The sequence below is a fragment of the Triticum dicoccoides genome, chromosome 2A, assembly GCF_002162155.2.
Source record: "Triticum dicoccoides isolate Atlit2015 ecotype Zavitan chromosome 2A, WEW_v2.0, whole genome shotgun sequence".
In the NCBI taxonomy this organism is placed as follows: domain Eukaryota; kingdom Viridiplantae; phylum Streptophyta; class Magnoliopsida; order Poales; family Poaceae; genus Triticum; species Triticum dicoccoides.
The window spans coordinates 606853873-606863818 of NC_041382.1; positions in this window are offsets into that span (position 1 = coordinate 606853873).

A 9946-nucleotide genomic window follows, 5' to 3' on the forward strand; every position below is an offset into this window, starting at 1 on the left:
TTACCATCTATAAGGCTCGACTTGTCGCTAAGGGTTATCGACAAGTTCAAGGGGTTGACTACGATGAGACCTTCTCACCCGTGCGAAGCTGAAGTCCATCTGAATCATGTTAGCAATTGCCGCATACTATGATTATGAGATATGGCAAATGGACGTCAAAACGGATTTCCTTAACGGCTTTCTTAAGGAAGAATTGTATATGATGCAGCCATAAGGTTTTGTCGATCCTAATAATGCTAACAAGGTATGCAAGCTCCAGCGCTCCATCTATGGGCTGGTGCAAGCATCTCGGAGTTGGAACATTCGCTTTAATGAAATGATCAAAGCGTTTGGGTTTATGCAGACTTATGGAGAAGCCTGCGTTTACAAGAAAGTGAGTGGGAGCTCTGTAGCATTTCTCATATTATATGTGGATGACATACTTTTGATGGGAAATGATATAGAACTTTTGGACAGTATTAAGGCCTACTTGAATAAGTGTTTTTCAGTGAAGGACCTTGGAGAAGCTACTTACATATTAGGCATCAAGATCTATAGAGATAGATCGAGACGCCTCATAGGTCTTTCACAAAGCACATACCTTGATAAGATATTGAAGAAGTTCAATATGGATCAGTCCAAGAAGGGGTTCTTGCCTGTGTTGCAAGGTGTGAAATTGAGCTCAGCTCAATGTCCGACCACGGCAAAAGATAGAGAAAAGATGAGTGTCGTCCCTATGCCTCAGCCATAGGGTCTATCATGTATGCCATACTGTGTACCAGACCTGATGTAAACCTTGCCGTAAGTTTGGTAGGAAGGTAGCACAGTAATCCCGGCATGGAACACTGGACAGCGGTCAAGAACATCCTGAAGTACCTGAAAAGGACTAAGGATATGTTTCTCGTATATGAAGGTGACAAGGAGCTCGTCGTAAAGGGTTACGTCGACGCTAGCTTCGACACAGATCTGGATGACTCTAAGTCACAAATCGGATACGTGTATATTTTGAATGGTGGGGCAATAAGATGGTGCAGTTGCAAGCAAAGCGTCGTGACAGGATCTACATGTGAAGCGGAGTACATGGCAGCCTCGGAGACAGCGCATGAAGCAATCTGGATGAAGGAGTTCATCACCGACCTAGGAGTCATACCCAATGCGTTGGGGCCGATCACTCTCTTCTGTGACAACACTGGAGCTATTGCCCTTGCCAAGGAGCCCAGGTTTCACAAAAAGACCAGGCACATCAAGCGTCGCTTCAACTCCATTCGTGAAAATGTTCAAGATGGAGACATAGATATTTGCAAAGTACATACGGATCTTAATGTCGCAGATCCGTTGACTAAACCTCTTCCGCGAGCAAAACATGATCAACACCAGAACTCTATGGGTGTTCGATTCATCACAATGTAACTAGATTATTGACTCTAGTGCAAGTGGGAGACTGTTGGAAATATGCCCTAGAGGCAATAATAAATTGATTATTATTATATTTCCTTGTTCATGATAATTGTCTATTATTCATGCTATAATTGTGTTATCTGGAAATCATAATACATGTGTGAATACATAGACCATAACATGTCCCTAGTGAGCCTCTAGTTGACTAGCTCGTTGATCAACAGATTGTCATGGTTTCCTGACTATGAACATTGGATGCCATTGATAACGGGATCACATCATTAGGAGAATGATGTGATGGACAAGACCCAATCCTAAGCATAGCACAAGATCGTGTAGTTCGTTTGCTAGAGCTTTTCCAATGTCAAGTATCATTTCCTTAGACCATGAGATCGTGTAACTCCCGGATGCCGTAGGAGTGCTTTGGGTGTGCCAAACGTCACAACGTAACTGGGTGACTATAAAGGTATACTACAGGTATCCCCGAAAGTATCTGTTGGGTTAACACGGATCGAGACTGGGATTTGTCACTCCGTATGACGGAGAGGTATCTCTGGGCCCACTCGGTAATGCATCATCATAATGAGCTCAATGTGACCAAGTGTTTGGTCACGGGATCATGCATTATGGTACGAGTAAAGTGACTTGTCGATAACAAGATTGAACGAGGTATTGGGATACCGACGATCGAATCTCGGGCAAGTAACGTACCAATTGACAAAGGGAATTGAATACGGGATTGATTGAATCCTCGACATCGTGGTTCATCCGATGAGATCATCGTGGAACATGTGGGAGCCAACATGGGTATCCAGATCCCGCTGTTGGTTATTGACCGGAGAGTCGTCTCGGTCATGTCTGCATGCCTCCCAAACCCGTAGGGTCTACACACTTAAGGTTTGGTGACGCTAGGGTTGTAGAGATATTAGTATGCGGTAACCCAAAAGTTGTTCGGAGTCCCGGATGAGATCCCGGACGTCACGAGGAGTTCCAGAATGGTCCGGAGGTGAAGATTTATATATAGGAAGTCCAGTTTCGGTCATCGGGAAAGTTTCGGGGGTAATCGGTATTGTACCGGGACCACCGAAAGGGTCCCGGGGGTCCACCGGGTGGGGCCACCTATCTCGGAGGGCCCCATGGGCTGAAGTGGGAGGGGAACCAGCTCCTGGTGGGCTGGTGCGCCCGATGGGCCTCCCCCTGCGCCTAGGGTTGGAAACCCTAGGGGTGGGGGGCGCCCCACCTGACTTGGGGGGCAAGTCCCCCCCTTTGGCCGCCGCCCCCCCTTGGAGATTGGATCTCCTAGGGACGGCGCCCCCCCAGGGGTCCTATATATAGTGGGGGGAGGGAGGGCAGTGACACCCAAGTCCTTGGCGCCTCCCTCTCCCCTCGTAACACCTCTCTCTCTCGTTGGAGCTTGGCAAAACCCTGCCGAGATCACAACTGCTTCCACTACCACGCCGTCGTGCTACTGGATCTCCATCAACCTCTCCTCTCCCCTTGCTGGATCAAGAAGTAGGAGACGTCTTCCCAACCGTACGTGTGTTGAACGCGGAGTTGCCGTCCGTTCGGCGCTTGGTCATCGGTGATTTGAATCACGACGAGTACGACTCCATCAACCCCGTTCTCTTGAACGCTTCCGCTCGTGATCTACAAGGGTATGTAGATGCACTCCCCTCTCCCTCGTTTCTAGATGACTCCATAGATTGATCTTGGTGACGCGTAGAAAATTTTAAAATCCTGCTACGTTCCCCAACAATTATCCGGCTTAAACAATGGTTGTATGAGTGCAAAAATATCACTCATCAGCACGCGCTCGTACCACCCGCCACCACCACTGCCTGGTCAGCTATCTTAACCCCGTGGTCTCGGATCAGGAGGGAGAGCAACAAAGAGGTCATAAACTCATCCAGAACGAAAAAACCCTATAGGAATACGGAGGGGGAATCAACAAGAAGGGGTCTGCCATGCCATCATCTCGTTCAAGGAGACTCTGACATCAACCATCGTCATCACAATCCCCATCTCCATATCTTTGCAATACCGAACCCTAGTGGATACCAATGGTTATGGCCCATCAAGAGGTAAATTAACGTTCGGCAAAACGGCACAGGAGGAGAGCGTCGCAAGATATGCAGAGACATCATGTTGAAGGATGTGTAGCATGGAAGGGTGCATCTGCAGCTGCATCACACCATAACCGTGCATCCATGAGAATACAGAAACTCCACATCCCAGTGAAGATCTAGCAAAACACAATATATTAGTTTATATTAGTATGCCATCCTATTATCCAACATGAATCTATGACATGAAAATTGCTCCTATTATCCAACGTGAAACGATCTAAAAAATCCTTAAGTTAATATGTCTCAACAAGCACATCAGAACAGAAAAAGAGCTATGTAAATTTGGGGATTTAAGGATGAGATAACCATAGCCGACACTAGTCTCCGTGTGCAGTCTCATTGTTTACAATGAGCTCTTTGTGGCCGAATGCGGCGGCAAGGGGTCATGGGTGGAACTTCTTCTGATGACTTGTAGTTGCTCCATTTAACAGGACCTCAAATCCTTGATTTGATGTTTTCTTGCGCATCATCTCGTGGATCTGGAGAAGGCATATCGCTGCTTCGTTGGTGTTTCCAGTGGAGGCAGAGCGCAGATGAGACTATGATATAATATTGCAGGAGAAGCAGAAGAGGATGTAGATGCTTAGAGAAGAAGCCGTGGAGATGTGTGGAGGGGGGAGATGTACCAAAGACATTGACGGGGGAGGATAAGAGATATGACACAACCACTCAGTCGAATGTAGCACTTTCCGCTGCATTTGCTGGGTAATGGAGGACGGAGTGATGAATGTTGTTTTTGTCATGTGCATTGGTGGTTGCATTTGTGGCCAAAAGCCGCATTGGTGCGCGGCGGCAATGAGTAAGAGAGAAAGTGGTAGAGATAACCACTAGCAATGGAGAAGATGAATCTAATTGCATGGGCTACCAAATAGGCCAACTACAACCATGTATTAGTTGCATGGGCTACCACGAGCGACCAAGCATGCTAAATGACGTGTAGCCCACGTGTCTTTCGTTGCTTACCCAGCTCCTATTCGGGCCGTAAGTGTCGGTGATAGTACAATTCGCTAATCAGTGCACACCAATCCACTACACTATGTTTTTTTTAAGAAAAATCCACTACACTATGTATGTAAATGAGTTGGTCCGTGTAGGTCTTTTTTTCCACTGCTTTTTTTGGGAACCTGACTATATTGACGGTTTTTCTGGGAAGTTTTTCTTTTGCTTTTCCCTAGCGTGAGTTTTTGCCTGTTTTCTCATCTTTTTTTTCATTCTTCGTTTTTTTTTGTGTTTTAGTTTCTTCTTACCCTTTTTCTTTCTTTTTGCATTTATTTTCTATCAAATTCGTGAATTTTTCACAAATCCATGAACTTTTTCCAAATTTCTGTTGACTTTTTTTCAAATTACAAACTTTTTTTAAATCTTGTGTATTTTTTTCAAATCTGTGAGCTTCTTCTCATTTTGCAAAACGTTTCCAAATTACAAACCTTTCCAAGTCATGAAAAATTTCAAATCCATGATTTGTTTTCCAAAATTAATGAGAATTTTCAAATTCATGATTTCTTTTCCAAAATCACTGAACTTTTTCCCAATCCGTGAACCTTTTTCCAGTATCTTTTTTTCGCGAATACGCAAGCTGCGCATCTTTGTATTGATAGGAGAAGAGTACAAGCATGGGATTACATCGCTAACAAGGCCATGTGCGCGGTAGGCATGGTGTACAAGCAAAGGAGCACAACAGATGGGGGTATGCTCAGCCCCGCGATCAGAAACTAGAGACTACGCACCGGGGATAATGTTTTGCAGTTCGGTGGCGCCCGCCTTGGCCCATAGTCGTGCCTCGTCCTTGATGGTGTCGGAGGTGAAGGTGATCGATGGTGTCGCTCCGTCAAAGATGCAGGCATTACGTTGCTTCCAAATCCACCAAGCTGTGAGGATGATGAGGGAGGATATACCCTTGCGCATGGAAGCGGGCGCGATGTCGAGGGAGGATTGCCACCACACTTGGAATGGCGTGTCGGGGGCAGGGAGGCTGATGGGCACACGTGCCCAGCCGAGGATCTCGTGCCAAATTTGGCGAGAGAAGGAGCAACCGGCAAGAAGGTGGTGCATAGTCTCTTCGTCCTGGTCACACAATACGCAAGCATCGTCGTGGGGCAATCCGCGGCGAGCCAGGCGCTCCACGGTCCAGCATCGGTTTTACATGGCCAACCAAAGGAAGAACTTGACGCGGAGCGGGGCCCAAGGTCGCCAGGTGAGCCGCCAGAAAGGGTCTTCACAAGCGCCGAAGAATAGGGCCTTGTAGCAAGAGCTTGCCGTGTATGTAGCAGATGAGGTCCAACGCCAGCGTAGCGTGTCCGGCTCATTGGAGAGAGTAGTGTGACGCACCAAGCGCCAAAGCTGAACATACTGCACCATGGCCGTCGGCCCAAGCGCACCGCGGATATCCTGTACCCAAGAGCGCTGGTGTAGACCCTCACACACGCAGCGTTGCTTCCGAAGGCGCCTTGGGACGAGAGCGAGAACGAGAGGGGCAATCTCGGCCACAGAGCTGCCAGAGATCCAGTGGTCGGTCCAAAATCTGTAAGAGTCTCCCGCTCCAAGCTGCCAGGTCGTGGAGGCCCTGAAAATTGCACTCGCGTGCGCATCGTGGGGGGTGTGAAGGTGGCTCCACGGGCGAGTAGCATCGGTGCGTTGCAACCATAGCCAACGAACACGGAGAGAGATGCCCGTACGCTGTATGTCCCGGATACCGAGACCACCGAGGGAGATAGGCCGGCATACGCGCTGCCAGTTGACGAGGCACTAGCCACCGTTGGCCTTATCCGATCCTGCCCATAAGAATCCACGGATGATCCGGTTCACCTTCTTGATGGCGGTGCTGTTGAAGGCGATGGCCATGAGGAAGTGCGTGGGGATGGCACTGAGGACGTGGCGCACAAGGGATAGACGGTCTCCCTTGGATAGCATGGATGCCCGCCATGTGGAGAGCTTAAGCCCAAGCTTGTCGATGATCAGTTGCAAGCTCGTCGAAGAGGCCTTGCAGATAGAGAGGGGCAGCCCGAGGTAGGTGATGGGAAAGTGAGTGACGGGGCACTACATCTCCGCGGCTATAGTGGCCATGTGGTCATCGGTGCATTGTATAGGAGTGGCCGAGCACTTGTCAAAGTTTGTTTAAAGCCCAGAAGCGAGCCCAAAGACGTGGAGGAGCCTGCGGACCGTGGCGAGGTCGTGGGAGTCCGGGTGGCAGAAGATGACCACGTCGTCGGCATAAAGTGATATGCTCGAAGCTGTGTGATGATTGGTCAAGCGATGAAGGAGGCCTAGCTCAACCGCACGTAGCAACATGGAGTTCAGCACGTCGATGACTAAGGTGAAGAGCATGGGTGAGACCGGGTCGCCTTGACGAAGGCCGTGAGCGTGGTCGATCGGAGGCCCTGGGTGGCCGTTGATGAGAACTCTCGTGGAGGCCGCGGAGAGAAGCATGGAAATCCATTCACGCCAGCGTGGGCCAAACCCTAGGTGCTGAAGAAGTTGCAGAAGGAAGGGCCAGGAGATGATGTCGAACGCACGAGCGATGTCCAACTTGAGAAGCATGCGTGGCGCCTTCAGGTTGTGCAAGAGACGAGCCGTCTGCTGCACGAGGAGGTAGTTGTCGTGGATGCATCGCCCTGCAATAAACGCGCTCTGGTTGGTGGAGACCATGGTGTTTAGCCGAGGAGCGAGACGGAGGGAGAGAAGCTTTGCGACTAGCTTGGCGAAGATGTGTATGAGACTGATGGGTCTATAGTCAAAGAGGGATTGCGCGTCTGCACACTTGGAAGCAGTGTAAGAAGTGCCTCGTTGAGCTTCTGCAGCCCACGACCGTTCATGGCGTAGAGCTTGTCGAAAGCCGCAAGAAAGTCAGGCTTGATCGTGTCCTAATAGGCGACTAGGAACTCGGCGGTGAATCCATCGGGGCCGGGCGCCTTCCCGGTCGGCAAGCTCTTGACGGCGCTCCAAATCTCCTCCTCGGTGAATGGCGCGTCAGGCTCAAGAAGATCAAACTGCGGCACCCGAAGGGCATGAAGATCGAGCGTGATATCGCGATCGGAAGTGCTGCCAAGGGCGTTAGAGAAGTGGACAAAGGCGGCCTCGGTCATCTCATCGTGGTCGGTGACAATTTGGGTGCCGACGCGCAAACTTGCCATAAGATTTCTTTGCTTCCGATGGGCAGCGTGCACTTTGAGGTAGGATACCGCGGCATCATCACTCCGGAGCCAAGAGAGACGCACACGTTGTCTGGCGATGGATCGCTCGAGCGAAGCAAGGCCAAGGTAGGACGCCTTGAGCTTCCGACGAAACCAGGTCTCGAGGGGGGATAACAGACGTAGATCTTGAGCAGCGTCCAATCTCGCAATGAGCTCGCGGGACACCATAAGCTGAAAGGACACATTGCCTATCGTGCGTGCACTCCAGCTTTGCAGCCTCCTTGCAGTCGCCTTGAGACGTGTCACGATCCGTCTAAAGGGATCGGCGTCCGGCGGCGAAGAGGCCCAAGCCTCAGCAACCACATGGTGAAAACCTTCTAACTTCGGCCAAAATCTCTCAAAGTGGAAACGTCGTGCACCCGGAGGGCGGGCCATGCAGTCGACAAGAAGCGGGCAGTGATCGGAGGCCGCGAAGGAGAGGCAGCGGAGTAGGCAGTGCGGGTGGGCGATCTCCCAACTGGAGGTGCAAAGAATGCGGTCGTTGCGAACCAGAGTGGGGGCGTCGCGCTCGTTGGACCAAGTATATCGTCGGCCGTGCATATAGAGGTCACGAAGCTCCTTGTCGGCGATGAAGCGCCTAAATCTGTTCATGGTGCGACGATTGATGTTAGAGTTGTTCTTCTCCGAGGCCGAGGTGATCATGTTGAAATATCCACCAATTAGCCATGGGCCGATACGGGACTCGCGCACGTCATGTAACTCGGCAAGGAACTCGAGTTTGGCGTCATCATCTTGAGGCCCGTACACCCCGGTGAGCCACCAATGGCCCTCACCAGCCAAGGAGGAGACCAAGGTCGTAACGTGATGCTCACCGATGAGGGGGTTGGAGAGGGAGATGGTAGAACGTTGCCAAGCAAGGAGGATGCCACCGCGTGTGCCATCTGCGGGGAGGAAGAAATAGTCCTCAAAGGACGGACCTAGCGTGTCCACGACAATGGCGTCAGAGACGTGAGTGAGCTTTGTCTCTTGGAGACACACTATGGTAGGTGCGGCAGCGGAGATCACGCTGCGGACGGCGGAGCGCTTAGCGCCGGAGTTAAGACCACGGACATTCCAAAAAATTGTTTTGAGGTTACAATCCATAGGAAAAGGTGGGGGCACGTTATAGACGGCGCAGAGGCAGCCACCTAGGCGACAATGAGTTGCCCCGGGGGAGGGGGCAGCGAGCTGGGCAGTTGCCACCCGAAGAAGTCGGCGAAAGTTTGTAGCACGTCTAATGCAAGTGGATGCTCGAAGAGGAGGGCGTATTTAGCAAGCACCTCGTCGGAGATTGGCGCATCGTCGCAAGAGATGAGACCGAGACGGCGTAGTAACACCCGCTTGGCTTTCATCTCGGAGTTTAGCCCTTGATCCGCGTGCGCAATCCGGAAACTGCAGCGGGGGGTGAAGTTGGCCGGTAGCTCCTTTCTACGTCGCCGAGGCTTGGGCGTCGGGAGCAGAGCGGACGCCCTGGTGGAGATGGCATCGATGAAAGAAGAAAGATCCACGTCGGGCGCGGAAACATCTGCAGTTTGTATGGGCTGCATGGGTGGTGGGGCCGACCTGTCCTCGACCGGACCGATGGGTGCAGCATGCAAGACCACGTCCAAGTAGGGTGGGCCCGCCATAGGCTCGGGATCGGCGTGGTCCATGCAGAGGGAGGGCGCGTTAGGAGAGGCCGCGACCAAGCGTGCTGGGGCCTCGGTCGGCACAGGATCTGGGCTGCATGTGGACAGGGGGAGGGGAGGCGTGGGATTGGCCGCAGACGAATCTCCCGCGTCGGCCGAGTTAGCAACAGGCGGGAGTGTCCGGATGGGCCCCTCAATGTCGCCCAGCAGGCGCGACACAGGCCCATCATCACAAGGAGGGGCGTTGTCAACTCCTGATTGGCTGATTGGGATCGCCAGGGAAACCCCAGTGGGGCTTGGGGAGGAAGGCGTGGCGCTGGTTGGCCGGTTTGAAATGCACGCATCTCGGGACACCTGGGACCCAAAGGTCTGCACAGGGTCGGATGGGCTGGTCTCCAGCGCCGGGGATGGCGCGTCTGGCGCGTCACGTGGCCCAACATCGGTCAGCAGGGGGGTGTCGCCCAATCAGAGCCGCGCGGAGACCCGGTCAGCGGAGGGAAAAGCATCAGGGTGGGGCCCCAAGATTCCCTCCCAACCACGGCACGGAGGAGGCACGTGCGTATGGCGATGGCCGCGCCGGCGGCCACCCCGACCAGGTTGCCGCCAAGAGCCGCCGGAGCGGGCAGGGGGGAACTGGTGATGCTGC